The sequence below is a fragment of the Lygodium microphyllum genome, chromosome 11, assembly GCF_053477565.2.
Source record: "Lygodium microphyllum isolate KBCC chromosome 11, Lygodium_microphyllum_v1.1.10, whole genome shotgun sequence".
Classification (NCBI taxonomy): Eukaryota; Viridiplantae; Streptophyta; class Polypodiopsida; order Schizaeales; family Lygodiaceae; genus Lygodium; species Lygodium microphyllum.
Genome location: NC_141145.1, coordinates 150,776,112 through 150,788,211, shown reverse-complemented (window position 1 = coordinate 150,788,211; position 12,100 = coordinate 150,776,112).

The window sequence follows — 12,100 nt, the reverse complement described above, 5'->3', positions numbered from 1 at the left end:
GTGACAGAATCTTCAAACACCATACGGACCACTTTGGTCAGCAACTCAGGAGACCAAGCCCTACTCCAACCATCCTCTAGAAGAGGAAGATCCATCGTTGAAAGCTTCATGTAAAAGGCCAACTTATGCACTTGATAGTGGACAAAGAAAAAATGGTCCAGAGGAACATATTCCTAGAAATGCTCAAATGTAGACCATAGCAGATCCATCCTGGACTGCAATCTTTCCACTTTATCTTGGAATAAAGGACACAAGGTAGCCTATCTCTGGAGAACTGCCAAGTCTGTTGTGAGAGAGAAGGAATTAGGGGAACATTAGGGCTTGGAGGAACAGACCGTGACTTTGCCAGTTGGTCTTACAACTACTTGATTTGGGAAGCTTATGATTCCACTGTGTCATTAGCACTCTGTAAGGCTGAAAGTTTTACATCTAAAAGAGTTTGAAACTCTTGCGCCTCTTTGGACATCCTCTCCTTTTCCTCTGAGATTCTAGTGACCTCTGATTGAGCCTTTGTTAGCTGAATCTTCAAAGAAGATATCTCGTCTCTTTGGGTTTCAATCAGTTGGGTTTGTTGCTCCATCTGTTTAAACAAATCTGCCAATGTGTCTTTGGCAGAGGCTAACTCGGATGTTGCCTTATGCAACTGGTCATTAGACTGCATCAGTTCTTCATAAAAGGAAGCATATAGCTGTTGAACACAGGCTGTCAACTGAAAGTTCAATTGAACTCTGGATGTCTTTACATAGGAAGGGGATGGCATCTCCCGACACTAGACTGTTCAGTGAGGGGGCTGATGTGTCCAACGAACCTTCTCTATGTGCTCTGAACAGGTTGTTACATGTGAGATAAGCAGGGAGATCATTGCTAGATGTAGCAGGAATTGTCACTGAAGGAAGAACTGAAGGAGCTTTATCTGCCACCTGCTTCAAGCGTTTTCGCTGAATGACCAGTGGAGGAGGAGAATCTAGATCCTCTATATCAATTGGTTCTGACTCTTCTGAAGGTGAAGGGGGAAGTACTGGATTAGATGGAGGAGGTGGAGGCACACTCTTCTTTAAACCTAAATACATTAAGAAAGCAGATAGGTAGGATCCATAGGTGACGTTTGTAACATTGCCCGTGGTTACTTTAACAAAATGTTGATCCATCTTGGTGAGTAGGTAAGTGCTCCAATCAATAGCTACTCCTTTTAACACAATCCTTGAAGCTGTAAAGAGCTCTTTGGACAAGTAATGGGATGGCGTTTTTGCAGGCATAAACCTATCTTGGAGAAACTGGCAGACCAACTTCCACACAGGATCAGTGATCATGGAAAAGGAAACTCCTGAAGTGTTGATCACCTTCTTAACATCCAGAATTTTCTTGGTCTGTTTTTGTAACAGCTTCAAAACCTCATCGTTAGAGAATAGCTGGCGAGCTATAACAAAGGGCTCTCCTTTGTAGGGAAGAGACAGAGCCTTCCCTAACCCTCGAGGTGTCAAGGTCATGGAAGTACCATGGACTAGTCCCGACTTCTTGCCATATGAGGCAAGGAACTCATCACACATGGATGGATCTTCTAGAATTAAGGGAAAGGAGGCAGCTATGAAAGTTGCGAGTCCCGCCTTCATGAGAGGCTCAAAAGTGAGTAGGGAAGAGTAATCCCTACTGACCAGTGGGACATACTGGATAGGGGAAGGAGCATGAGGCACCATTCAGATGGTAAACACACACACCACAACATAGACAATCACAAAGAATGCCTGCAAAACAACCAAAGGGCTATCAAAAAGAAATCAAGCCAAAAAGAAGGACACTCATACATACATAGACGTAACTAACCCAGTTACCATCCCAGACAATACACAACCTAGAAAAATTTCAGCATGACCTCTATACATATGCGACTGAAAGCTTCATACGATGCAACATTCAAGCACCCAAATCTCCATATCAGGCAAGAAAGAAAGAACTACACACCATACCCATAATTGTAACACATGGACAAATCAGACTACCATAAAAATATACATCAAGACTTGACCATAACCTAGACCATCAGTATCAACTAAAAGACTGTTACGCGCCCATCCCACAAAGTGTGTTTATTCAAAAAAGGGGGAAAAAGTGCAGTGAGGGGGAATTAGTTTAATGAAGGGTTTATTTTAAGAAATTAATAACTATGGGTGACAGTTTATTAGGTTATAAACCTTAATAAGAAAACGACGATTCCTTCTTAAAATTTTTAATTACAATTTATTAAGTTGAAACAGTGCGTTAACGCAACCCAGATTACGATGCCCAGACTGGGTCTCTAAATGCAAATTCCTTAATTAAAAATTAATAGTGATGTGGAGCGCTTTTTTGCCAGCGTGTGCTTTTGTGGCGGCTGGTTCATTTTTGTTACAAATTAAAGTGCCTCTTAAGCGCACGTAGCGCGTGCAAAGTGAACGGCTCGTTGATTTTTAAATTATGAAGTTGTGTATTTAGCGTGAATGCGCGTGGAAAAGGTGGGTGAATAAATAGTTCATTTTAACAATTAATTGTGAGTAAGGGGAAATAAAAATAAATAAAGCTCACAAAATAAATACCTGGTAGGGGTGTGTATACAATGGCCGGAAGGCGCACGGAAGAGTCCCCCAAAAGCAATGAATCCAATCAAACAAAATCAAAGACCATTGACTTAACAACAAAGACAACGCCTTGGTGGGTTTGATAATTTGTAATGTATTTGTATTTGTATTTTGAATTTTTTTAAATTATGTTTTTTTTAAAAAAAATAAAAGTTTAAGTTTGGAGTGTGTAGGGGTGATATTTTAGGTGTATTTGTTTTGGCTTTATAGTGTGGTTGGGTTAATTTATGTTATTATGTACTTTGGTTTATTTATTTTATGTGTTTTTTTTTGTGGTTGGTTTTTACTAAAGGGTATGTAGTTGTTTTTTTTTCAAAAGAAAGAATAATTAAATATGGATATGTGATGGAGGAAAAAATAAAATTTAAGTCACTTAGGAAATATCCACAATTTATATTAGAAAAAGAAGATTTGGATTTTTATGTTTAATCTGTTTTTTTAATATAAATATTAGTGTCTTGTATGAAAATAATTGAAAGGAAAAAATGAGTGGAAAAAGGTAAGGGGGGGTGGGTGGAATTTTCTAGAAATTTTTTGAATTTTTCTATATTTTTTACTAATTTTAAAGGAATTTTCCTCATTTTTAGGTAATTTTGAATAAATTATCAAATATTTAATTTTCTGTAATTTTGGTGGGGAAATTTCCACCTGAAAATTTTTCCAAAAATTTGCAAAAATATAGGGGAATTTTTAGAATTTTTTTTGAAATTTTTTTGTGTTGAAAGGAATTTATAAATTAACTAAATCAATTAAAGCATGGAAATCAGGTTAGTTTGGTAAGTAGGGTCAAATCAAGTCAACTAAGTCCTGTTAGGCTGGGTAAGTCAGTCTAAGTCAAGTCAGGTTAGTCAAGGGGGACTAGGTTAGTCTAGGTTAGTCTAGGTTAGTTAGGGAAGGCTAAGTTAAGGCAGGTTAGGTTAGTCTGGGTGAGTCTAGGTTAGTTAGGCTAAGTCAGTTCTAACTAACATAGGTTAGGCTAACTAACCTAGGGTTAGTTAGTAGGGTGGGGACTAACCTGAGGTAGGTTAGTTAACTTACTATAGTTAGGTTAGGGTTAGGGGTAACCTAAGTCTAGTTAGGTTAGGGTTAGGGTTAACCTAAAGAGGGTTAAGGGAACTAAATTAAGGTTAAGGTAACTACATTAGGGTTAAGTTAACTAAATTAAGGTGAAGTTAACTAGATTAAGGTTAGCTTAACTAGACTAAGGTAAGATTAAGGTTAGATTAACTAGATTAGAGTTAGTTGAACTAGACTAAGGTTAGATTAACTAAATTAGGGTTAGTTTAACTAAACTATGTTAATTTAACTAAACTAAGGTTAAGGGGTCCTAACTTGTGATGGCAGTTAGGGATGGTAGTTAGGTGGGAGGGGGAGGAGGAGAGGGTGGGGGGGGGGGGGGGGGGGTGGCGCTACGGGGAGGTCGAGGGCGGGCTGCATGCGTCTGCAACGGTGGGGGCGGCGTCTGCAACATGTGGGAGGCGACCGAGGTGTGCCAGGGGAGAAGAGGGGCTTCAGAAAAAGAAGGAGGAAGAAGGAGGGGTGGAGTGAGAAGGAGGGGTGGAGGGAAGGAGAGCTGGTGGGAGAAGAAGAAGAAGAAGAAGAAGAAGAAGAAGAAGAAGAAGAAGAAGGTGAAGCAGGAGAGGAGGAAGGGGAGAGGAGCGACGAACAGGTACATAGGTTGTTTTTTTCTTCCTTTTTTTCTTTTCTTTTTCAGCATTTTTGCTTTTTTTTTTAAATGGTTGTCTTTTATATATATATATATATATATATATATATATATATATATATATATATATATGTATGTATGTATGTATGTATGTATGTATGTATGTATGTATGTTCCTGTGTATGTGTATGTGTGTGGTGTTGTTGTTCTTCTTCTTTCTTTGTTTTGTTGTTTTTAAGTTAGATTTTATTATTATTATTATTATTTTTAATTTTGTGTTATTTTTGGTTTTTAAAAAAATTGTATTGTGATATTAAATAATGAAAAAAATAAGAAAAGAACACATCCCCGGCCCGTGCGCATGCGCGGGCAGGGGTAAAAAAAAAGCAATGACGGACTCAAATGGGTAGGGACGGGGACGCGTGAGCCACGGACGCCACGAGGCATCCCGAGGCGTGTAAAACCAAAAACAAGCACGTTCACGCGCGAGGCAAGAAACACGGTTAATAAGAAAAATTAAAAAAAATTAATAAAATCCAAACCGTTTGTCGGATCAAAAATCCGTAAAAGGGAAAAATGGGCCAGGGAATGAGGGTAAAATGTTGGAAATATGCAACACCGGTTCCGGGACAAAATCAGGGTGTTCACATGGGAAAAATGCAAAAAACAAACCCGAAAACACATACGGGTATTAATAACGGAAAATCCGCGCATCGGAACGAAGTACAGAAAGAAGGAAAAGTATGCAGAACAATGTATCCAACAACCCTATCACGTCAAAACACAGTTCTGATCGAGATAGGATGCGTTCACATGGGAAAAACCCCAAAAGTGGTCCCAAAAATGGACTCGAAAATTAATACGAGAAGAACTGTGCGTCAGAATAGCAGGTGGTAAAAAGAAAAAATGTCTGAGAAAAAGGAATTCACAGGACTGGCACATCAAAGCTCTGTTTGGGAAACATTAGGAAGGGTTCACATGGAAAAACCACAAAAAATGCATTAAAAAACACTCGGAAAAATTAATAACTAAAAATTTGATAGTCGAAAAAGGGGGAGAAAAAAGGAAAAGGTGGGGGAAAGGCTGGCAAGACACGGTTGTCAAATCAAACTGGAATTACGGTGAAAATCGGGCAGGTTCACATGGAGAAATGTGAAAAATAGGCACGAAAAAGGTCCGAAAACCCGCAAAAATTAATAACGAATGAACCATGCATCGAAATGACACGGAATAAAAAGGAAAAAGGTCAGGGGGAAGGGATAGGATAGCTTGACTCATCAGATCAGGGTTTCGAAGAAATAAAGACGCGTTCACATGGAAAAATGTCCCATTTACGAGAATTGCTTCAAAAATCAATAACTTTAGAACCGTCTGTCGGAACAGAGGTCGGTAAAAAGAAAAAATAGTCAATTCAAAGGGAAAAACAAGGTTGTAATGTTGGATTCAGTTTTCAGTGAACGTAAGGTTTGTTTACATGAAATAAGAGCAAAACCCAGAATAAGGACAAACGATCAAGGAACAACCCCTAGGACAGGGTGAAATAGAACGAAAGGGTGGGGAGGGGACCCCATCATGGTAAAATGAAATCACGGCATAGATGCATGATTAGAACAGGGTGTATGCATTGGGTATGCAACATGGATGCGCAGGGACGCGTCCCCACACTTAAGACCTTAACATGAAGGATGAACCAAACATCAAGGACGTGGTACCTCACATCAGACCAACCACAAATGTCCCCACACTTAAAACATAACTAGCACTTAAAAACAGAAGTTGTAGGGTTAGAAAAACTTGGCCCATATTGCCGAAAAGGAATGTCGACTATCGAGGTTGCATCTAGAGGCGTCGTCGGCTCCAAGAGGTAACAAGGTATCGTCACAGCACACATTCTTTGGCCTTCGTGGCAGGGATCACGCGGCAGCACCCAGGGAGGTAGCTAGTTGAAGGAATCACAGAAAATTCATCGATGGCGAGGGATATGGCACTCAACTCACAATCACTCAAATGGATTGAAAAAGCAGTCACTCACCCCATAACTAATATCACTTGAGGAGATAAAAATGAAACCCATAGCTCACACCTGGTTTAGGAATTGACAAAAGAATGATGCAGAGGGAGTATGCCAGGGTGCACAATTAATGGTGCATCAGTGCGTCCAACGTCTGGCATAGGTGCAAGGAGAAAGGCCAGGGAGCCTTATAGTACAGTGTGTAGAACAAAATGACGTGTCTTGTGCTTATGGCAGAAACCCACCCCGTGGGTGCATAGGGAAATGGAAACGTACCTGACTCCAAAGGTCGTAACGTCCCTCAATCCTCACCTCTCGGTAATTGATTGAAGAAACTCTAGTCACACTCAGCCCACCCTCTGTCTCACGCTCTGTTGAAAGATACAGAGGGCAGCCCTTTCCTGAAACCCATTGATGTAATCCTCACGGTCACTTGTGCAGAGGTTGTATGCCTTGTGCGCATTTGATGGTGTAACTGTGCATCCCACCCTGTGCCAGCATACAGTGCAAGAAGGAAGGCCAGCGAGCCTTATAGTGTAGTGCACAAGAACAGATCGTGCTTTGTGCATTGAGAGGCCCATCCCGTGCGTGCAATGCTCTGTTCACACATCTTACCTCTCATTTGATTTAAAGGGAAAGACTGGTCACCCCCCCCACCCTCTGTCTCACACTTTGATAGATATAGAGGGCAGCCCATACTCGCATCCCTATCCTGTTAGGATGAAAGCTCACATCACTCAAGGGGTTGGTGATGAAGATCATGTCAACTGTTGTTATCATCAGGATCTTGAGGACAAGGCGTACCCAAGGAGACAACCTACAAATCTCGTACTTCAATGATTGGTAAGAAGAGTCGTCTCTTAAGAAGGGTAGACAGATTGATATTGCAAAGACAGTGCACCAAGGGAGGTGGCTTCAAATTACTTGCTGAAGAGGTTCTGCTGATGAATCAACTATCTTGAACTGCAGGGTGTTGCCACCTTTTCCACAGTCAGCTTCTCGCCCAAGGGTGTTTCCACCTTTTCTTGGAACGAGGCCTGTTGTGACAAGGAAATTTCTTCCTTTTCTCCCATAATAGTTTTGTTTGTTTTGTTTGTTTTTTCTTTTTTTTTCTTTTCTTTTTTTTGTTGTTTTTTTTTCATTAAGAAAGAGAATGGTAGAAATACCATATGTTAGGACCAACCTCGCCACCGTTGTTGGATCAGATGAGAAGAGAACAATGTCGGGTTGAGATGTTTCTACGAGGGGGTAGCAAAACGAGACCACCTCATGAGGAGAATCATAATGGCTATTGAAGCACGACAAGAAGGGCGGTGTGACACCCAAAAGGAAAGGGGTAGGTCGATTGTGATTTTCAAGTTTCCCAGGGAGGGAAGTACTTTTTCAGGCGATAGCCATTGATGAGGAAAGGATCATCAGAAGCATCAATGATCTGCACACCTGAACAGAGCCATTAGGATTGACGGCCAGTACCTTGTACAAACCCATCCACTGTTGTTGAAGCTTGCCAGGAAACTTGCCAAATCTTGAATCATAGGCTAGAACAAGATCACCTTCTTTGAACTCCTTGTGCTTGATGAAACTGTCATGATAGGCCTTGCGTCGCGCTTGAGTGGTTTCCATGCATTGTAGGGCCATCCGCCGTATCTCATCCAAGCATTCCAAGTGCAGGAGACGGCGTTGCAGTGACTCACTATCTCCCAAGCGTTCTTTAACTGCCACTTGCAAATAGGGCAATTCCAACTCAAAAGGGAAGACGGCTTTTGTACCATACACTAGCTGAAAAGGGGTCTGTCTTGTAGCTGGCTTATGAGAGGTTCTGTACGCCCAAAGGGCCTCTGTAAGTCGATCGTCCCAGTCACGACGATGTGCCACAATCGTTCTTGTCAGAATCGAGCAAAGGATACGATTGGTGACTTCAATTTGGCCATTGGCTCTGGGGTAATAGGGAGTGGACTTGCGATGGTGGATCTTATACAGTTCTGTCAACTCCTCCATGATTTTGTTAAGGAAGTGAGTACCTTCGTCACTTACTAGCTCGAGGGGGCGAGGGAACTACCAAAATGGGTGATAATATTCTCGTACATGAACAGGGCTACACTATTACCATCATCCGGCTTTAGGGCTTTAGCTTTACACCACTTTGTGACATAATCCGTACATACTAAGATGTATCTGTTCTGCTTCCCTCTGATAGGTGGATCAATGGGACCCACGAAATCAATCCCCCACTTCTCAAACGGCTTTAGGGAAAGAATGGGTTGCAGTGGCATGGCACGTATTTTGGTGGGTTTCCCCATTCGCGCTGACAAGCATCACAGCTTTTACAGTAATCATATGCATCCTTGTGGAGGGTCAGCCAACCAGTATCCTGCTAATAGAGCCTTCCTGGCTGTCGCTTCTCCTGCGAAGTGTCCACCACATGGTTCGTCATGACATGCTTTCAATATTGTGCCGATTTTATCCCCTGCAACACATCTTTGCAGCACTTCATCTTTGCCTCTTTTGTACAGTGCACCGCCTAGCAAAGTGTAGGGGACTGATTCTAACAAAACCTTCTTCTTCTCACGACTTGAGATGCCAGGAGGATACTGTTGAGTTGCTAGGAGGTTGGCTATGTCTGCATACGAGGGAGTAACTGTTTTAACTAGAAACAAGAAAGCGTTAGGAAGGTCTGGATCATCATGTTCCTCTTCTTCTGGTTGAGGGATCCGTGATAGATGATCGGCTAGGACATGGGAACGGCCAAGCTTAGTGACTACTTCAAAGTCGAACCCCTGGAATAGGAGCAACCATCTCACCAGTCGTCCTTTAACATCTGCTTTGTTCATCAAGAAGGACAGGGCTTCATGATCCATGTAGAACTTGAAATACGTTGACAATAAATAGTGTCGAAACTTCTCCAATGCAAACACCATTGCCAAGCACTCAAGCTCTGTCACTGTATAGTTCCGTTCCCTATCAGTGACCTTTCGGCTTGCATAATATATCGGTTGATCTAATTTACAGGGGCCCTTTTGACATAGGACATCACCTAGCTCTTCAAGTGATGCATCAATGTGCACATGGAACTCCTTCATCCAATCAGGAGGCTGTAAAATAGGTGCCTGGATCACGCATTATTTTAGGGTATTAAAGGCTTCTTCACAGTCATTCGTCCAAAGGAAATTAGCTTCTTTCTAGGAGCTTGTGCAAAGGGGCTGCCTTAGTCGCAAAATGTGCAATAAATCTTCTGTAATAGCCCACATGGCCAAGAAATCCTCTTAATTGCTTGAGGTTTGTCGGTGCTGTTAAGGCGGCAATCTTCTCAATCTTTGCTGGGTTTGTTGCAATCCCTTGTGCAGAGATAATATGGCCCAATAGAACTCCTAGAGAGACGTGTTGGAGTAAAGGCACCTCCGCCGTGCCTCCCCGTGTATTACTACACTGACAGTACCTGCCACTGCACACTGCAGGTGGCGGGCGCCCGTCACGTCACTTTATTCTTTACATTCATTTTTTAGTGACTAGTAAATAAAGGAAGGCCCGGTCATACATTGTGACTGTTGGAGTTCCCATTTCTTGTCTCTCTCTTTCTTGCTCTTGCTCTCCCACCATAGCTCGTGTGCAAGCTTCGATCCTTCTCACCTTTCAACTGGTATCAGAGCTTGGCTTCCTCTTGCTCAAGCTTGACTCGGTGCTTCTCTACCTTCGCATCGACTCCCTTCACGCATTGGATTTCCATCCCGGCAGTCATATCCGATCTCCCCGAGCTCCCGTCACTCCCCGGCTTCTCGAGCACCTTTCTGGCCTATTGAGGCACCTTCAAGGCATTGGTACTGAGGTATTTGATCATTCTTTTAGGGTTTTATTTCAGTCTACAGGTTGCAAACAGCAAGGGCAGCCATGGCTTCAAACCCTTGAAGCTTATTCCCCTCATATTGTGCCTTACACCTATCAAGGCTCAAAGAGGCTTGTCATAGGCCTTTGATAGGCCCTTCTTGAGCCCCCCATTACCCCCTTTTCAGCCCATGTGGAGCACTAGCAAGTTCAGCACCAACAGGGCAGATTGCACCATTTTTTTCCAGGCTGTTAGCACTCATCTACTTCAGCTCCACACTTGGCCATTGCTTCTTGCTCTCTACCTTGATCAAGAGGGCTATAGACTTCATGTTTGATGTCATTCAAGCTTTGGGCATTGGTCTTGATCATTCGGGGCTGATTTTTTCAGATTTGGGACTGTCATAAACTGTCATAATAGGCTGAAAATAGGGCAGCACCATTGGCATTATCATTTGTTGCTTATACTCCATTCCGGTTGTGCTATTTGATGCCCGTATGCGGTCTACATGATGCCTAGTGCCTTGGGAATGTATGCACATGATTATGCCATGATTTTGGCCTAAAATATTGGCTGATTTGGGACTGTTATTTACTGTTATACAGTGCTGGAAATAGGGCAGCCACACTTGGCATTGGCATTTGATGCTTATACTCTACTCTGGTTACCTTGTTTGATGCCCGTATGTGATCTACATGATGCCTAATGTCTTGGGAATGTATGCATTCGATTTGCCCATGATTTGGCATTGTTTTTGGGCTGGAAATTGACAGTTTTGGACTGTTTAGAGCTGCTGTACATGTGCGGGCTGAAGCTCATTTGTCACATGTATTGCTTCTCTATCGATACCGGATGTATGCTATGGGTTATGTCATGATTTATTACACTTTGGGGATCGACTTCGAACTCATGATCGTGATTCCGGAATGCTTTTGAGCATCGCATTTGCTCCATTGTTATTGGTTTGTCATTGGCAGTTTGGTCAACTTGACTGGCATTTGGGCCGCTTATGCCTATTGTCTGTACTTGACGGATAAGGCTCTATGCATTACATGCTTTGGTCCGTGGTTGATGCCTCTTAGTTCGTCCATGCTTGACAGATATTTTGGAGCTCCGATTTGGATGTTTTGAGCACTTCCGACTCACAGGGATATTGACTTTGGCTTGCTACTGGATGTATTGACTTGACAGAGATCTTGCCATTGGGATTATGTCTTGCTTAGTGGTTGCTACATCAGTTGCTTCATGTATGTCATGCTCTTGGGAAGCGTATGACACATTGACTTGGTCACTTGTCACTGGTACTTTGTCTTGGGTTGCTTGAGCCCTTAACTCGATTGTACGCCTTTTGTGCCAGTGGGAGCATCTTGCATGCTTACTTGACCTTGAGCACGGATTACATGCTATTGGAGCAGTCTATGTCATTGAGCAGTTATAGATGTATTGAAACTTTGGGATTATACTCCGACAATTGGATGTTGTATTGAGTATATGTCTTGGTTCACAGGATGCTTATGAGCTAAGTCTCAATTTTGGATCCGCTTTCTTTTGAGCAGACACCTATTTGTGTCAGGTTTTGGCAGTTGGTTCTACTGCGTACTATTTTCCGCGCCTGCGGATCCCATAGGCGATAGCCCATCTCTCCTGAATCACCATAACCAAGAAAGATGCATTTAATGCTCTTTGGATCCAACTTACTCCTCTTGTCCTTGGGCACATGGCAGAATGCCTCACATCCAAAGACACGGAGATGCGCATAAGAGGGTGGCTTACCAGCCCAAACTTAAGAATGAGACTTGGGATTTGGTTGCCTTGCCTAAGGGCAAGAAGGCTTTGCCATGCAAGTGGGTGTACAAGCTGAAAAGTACCCCTAGACACCCCAAGCCGGCATACAAGGCTAGATTGGTAGCAAAGGGTTTTAAGCAGGAGCATGGTGTAGACTTTGATGAGGTCTTTTCTCCTATGGTTAAGATGACCACCCTGCACTTGGT